The sequence below is a fragment of the Arachis ipaensis genome, chromosome B9, assembly GCF_059453495.1.
Source record: "Arachis ipaensis isolate K30076 ecotype BB chromosome B9, ASM5945349v1, whole genome shotgun sequence".
Classification (NCBI taxonomy): Eukaryota; Viridiplantae; Streptophyta; class Magnoliopsida; order Fabales; family Fabaceae; genus Arachis; species Arachis ipaensis.
This window is the reverse complement of record NC_142444.1, coordinates 22,311,538-22,316,257: the sequence shown is the minus strand read 5'-3', so window position 1 is coordinate 22,316,257 and position 4,720 is coordinate 22,311,538. Positions and strand designations below refer to the sequence as shown.

The 4,720-nt window shown below is 31.0% G+C and overlaps 1 pseudogene; it reads right to left on the bottom strand.

Annotated features, from left to right (window-relative positions):
- Window positions 1–1,054, bottom strand: LOC107618393 (putative protein phosphatase 2C 76 pseudogene; annotated as a pseudogene).
- Between the last annotated feature and the right edge of the window lie 3,666 nt (window positions 1,055–4,720).

The following is a 4,720-nucleotide window of genomic DNA, read 5'->3' as shown; positions in this document are numbered from 1 at the left end:
TCAATTCCTCTTCCGTTCATCACTTCTGTTTGGCTTGTGATCCTGAGAGAGCAATTGCTTTACCAGCTTTCAATATTATAGTCCCAGAATCTCCAACATTAGCAACATAGAGATGGTTATCAACTAAAACAGCGGTTGAAATAGTAGAGCCATCATCCCAGAAAGTGTCTTTTTCAGAATCCAGAAATTGAGAATCAGTCCCTTGATACGTTTCACTTATAGCCAATTTGGCGCCAGTAAAGAAAATTTGAATGCTTCATGAGATTATTAAAGATATGCTCTTTCAAATACTCTGCAGCACGAGAACTACCATGACCATCAAATATTCCAAATAAGCATACTGAATGACCACCAATCTTCAATGTTTTAATATCATAAAAATCCTCCATCGTTACTCTCTTCCATCTGAAGCTTGAATACCAGCCTTCCATCCTCACTTTTCCACCCTCCACTTACAAACCGGCCATCATCATCTTTTTTTGGCATCATATTCACAAGGGAACCAACACAACACAACTTGACACAGAACCCATATCCACCATCATCACTGTGAATGTCTTAAATTGACGAATAAGAAATACTAGGGGCAGCTTGCAAACTCTTCTTAGTGTTGTTTATTCTCACTTGTTTGGAAAAGGTTCCAGCTTGAACAACCAAAGACTTACACAACTGCTGCATACCATCTAACCGACCAACCAAGAAGACAGGGTTCCGGCGGCAGTTTTCGGCAATCACACCTGCAGCAGCGCAGCTTCCAACAAAACCAAATAGAGCGACAGTAACCTTCGAGCAACTCCGATGAGCTTCATCAGCGGTGGTAAGAAAGGCGGTCCCGACGGCCAGAGGCTCCAGCAGCGGTGGTGAGATTTGGCGGCAGTGACGTAAACATCGTCTCCTTCCTCGCATCGCACTCCTCATCCGTCAGTCTCCTCTCTTCGGGCACTCTCTCTCCTCGGCTCCACCATGGATGGCAGTGACTCTGCTTGCGGTGAGGACGACGATAGTGACCTCAGCAGTGGCAGCGGTGGCTTCTCCCTTGCGCGCGCTCTGCTCCTCCCTTGCATGGCTCTGGTTCGCGCTCCTCTTCCTCTGACGGCGACATACAACGGCACAGACACATCTGCGGCGGCGACGGCCTCAACCGTGACGAAGAGCGGCGGAACAGCCCACCAGCTCCGGCGCGTCTTCCCCTTTCCACCGGCGCCCTTCCCTCTCTCTCTCTTTTCTCGGATTTCACTCTCTCTCCCCTGCTTTCCCTGTTTCCATTTTCCTTCTCTTTTTCTTTTAGTTTATTCTGAAACTATGTTTCTTTAAAGGAAAGGGCACTATGGCGGTGGTGGTTAGGGGTTAGGGTATAATTAGAGTTTGATTTGGGACAAATATAAAATTAGGAATTTTGGACAAATTGAAATTTTGTTAAATTTTAATAAAATTAAGAGATATTATATTAAATTAAATTCTAAATTAATTCTTTAAAATTATTTTAAAGATATTATTTAATTATTAATTTGTTGATTAGTTTTTAATTAAATATTTTAATTTAAAATTTAAAATAGTATAATTAATTTTCTTTGTTTATAAGAATTAAAATATTAAATTACAAAATCTTAATTATTTAAACCAAATCATATAAAATTCTTATTATTTTATATTTATTAAACTTTATAATTTAAATATAGAAAATGATTCGTTAATTATAAAATTAGATAAAACCTTAAATTACTTTAAACTTAATTAATCAAAATTTGTTTTAATTATTTTTAATAAAATAATTTTTTGAGATTAAAGTACTTAATGAATAAATAAATCAAAATTAGCTCTTAATAAGATTTTCTGAAATTTTTGGGTCTTACATATTTTATCTCCACTAATAAAATTTTTTGGATTCGTCACTCGTTAAAAAGCTGATCTCATTAAGCAAGGTAGAGAAAATTAAGATTTTATGTGAAATAAAAAAGATAAATTAAGAACATAAGACGTAAAATTTTAATAAGAGTTAAATCGTAAATTTGTTAGATTTAGTATAAATCTCATAAAATCAATAAACTCATTTAAAATCGTAATATCAAAAATTTTAAGAGTTAAATTAAAAATCTAGTTACTATACCATTGAAGTAGGAACTTTAACAGACAAATTATTATTACTCAAATCTATATAGATTACCCCATACCTACTAAGATCCAGGTAAAAATCACATGGAACAACATTTGAAAACAAACACAAACACAAATACTTCGTTAGTTCACATTTAAAGAATATATTTGCTTAAAAGAAGAAGAAGAAGAGAATAAGGTAATACTTAGCAAATCACAACTCTTTTGTCATTCTCTCCCTTGTTGATTCATCTTTCTCTTGTCTTTCTTTTTTTTTTTTTTCACACAATATACAATTTTAATAAACTCTTTTTCACAAAGTGTTACTTTTTGTATTAAAATATTTAAGAGGAGTATTCTAAATCGATTCTTAAAAAATGTTTAGTTGAATAATTTAATTATTAACAAATTTTAATTCCCACATCAAATTTTGATATAAAAAAAATTAGACAAACCAATTTATATTATTATTTGATAAAGATATAATTATTTCTAAAATTTTTTCAAAATTTTTATGTATCTGAATCAAATCAAACCGATTAAAAATGAATTGGTTTGGTTTGAGTAATTGGGTATCCAATAAAACAAAAATTCATAAAAAAAATTAAAAAAATAAAATTTTTATCTTAAAAATTTTATAAATACAATAAACATGTAAAATCAATAGAAATAATCCAAATATATTAAATACCAAACACATTAAAAACTAAACATATTAAAATTCAAACATATTAAAAGGTATATAATGTTTTAAATTTTTTTTATTGATTATCACATAGTCGGATCTACAGGTTAGTTCGGATTCCATACCTCCAGCAAACTAATTACTAGAGAGGGTCATTACTTTGGTTCGTGTTTAATCTGATTACTTGTTAGTTTCAAAACAATTTAATTAATTCGATTTGAATTTGAACGAGTAATTGAATACCCAGTATCCGGGATCACCTCTATTTTTTTGTCATATTAAATTGCATGCTCCTGGTCATGCACAATCTTATTATTCATCACATTCATGCGAATTATTTTTAGAATAATTCTCCACATACAAGCGTTTTTTTATACAAGTCTTTACAAGTTATTTATATTAACGCGCTTTCGAACCGTTACTGTACGTTTTCACTACACCTTCTTCTTCTTCTTGCTGCACGTTCTTCTTCCTCTTCCTTTTCTTCTTCTTCTTTTCTTTCGTTTCTTGCCTTCTCTTTCTACTTCTTCATTTACGTGCTTTTCTCTCTATTTTCTTTCTTCGTTATTCTCGACTTCTATTGTTTTTTAACATCAAGCTTTGAAATTATTTTTGAAGAAAAAGAAGCAGCAGAAGATGAGGAGGAGAAAGAGAAAGAGAAAGAGTTCTAAATTATGCATAAGGTGTACTTCAACGAATTTTGGGTGTATTTCTTAAAACCTTTGGGTGTAGTTTTGTAATCTTTTGGGTGTATTTCTGTAATTCTTTGGGTGTATTTCTATAATCATTTGAGTGAATTCCTGTAACCGTTTAGGTGTATTTCTGTAATCCTTTAGTTGTATTTCTGTAATTGTTTGGGTGTATTTCTGAAGTTCCATTATCTTCAAATTTGGCAAAAAACTCGTTTTCATGGAGGAAGAAGAAGAAGAGTCGTTCATAATGCATGGTGAGTAGCGCGCTTTGGAAACAGGAAGTGGTTGAATAACGTGCGTTTATTTACTTTTGAATGTAAGAGTGTAATGCGTGTGTTTTGTTGGGCTTGTGCTAACTTGTAAGACTTGTAAGCCAAAAAGACTTGTATGTATAACAAGCCTCTTATTTTTATTGATGTAATGTTATGTAATTAAATATTGATCATTATTTTATAGTGTATTAAAATTAAATTATATTACAAATAAGATGTTTGAAAAAATATAAATTAAATGTAATTTTTTTATATGTTAAATAAAAATATTAAATATTTATATTTATATTTTCTCAACTAATGTATTTAAATATTCTGATTAAATCAATTAAGTATTAGAATTTAAGTATTAGAATTTAAGAGATACTGTAAGAAGTGAAAAAAAACTTTGACTAAATTCTAAAATTAATGTTAAAATTAAGTAAAGTATCGTTTTTGTCCTAACGTTTGGGGTAAGTCTTATTTGTGTCCCTAACGTTTAAATCGTCCTATTTGTATTCTTAATGTTTATAAATATTATCCTACTATCAATTATACTAACAAATCAGATTATATTTTTCAGTTATTCTCACCTGAATGTATTCATTCTCAATTAGGTCTCACTTGGATGTGTTCGATTTTAATATTATACCCACTATTTGTGTTTAGATTCAATTATGTCCCTAGAAAAGTGAATTATGTAAATGTTGTAGGAATTAATTTCAACATTTGATGAGCTCTTTTTTGGAGTAGATCATTGATTCTATCCCAGGCATTTGTATTCTAACTTTAAGAAGAGATTTTTAAAACTCAAACTAAAGCGTTCATGATGTGTAATTGACAGCAAGATAACATTGAATCACTTTTACAAACATTGAGGATACAAATAAAACGATTTAAATGTTAGAGACACAAATAAGATTTACCCCAAACGTTGGGACAAAAACGATACTTTACTCAAAATAAAAATAATTATATGGGTTTTCATAGTTGACCTC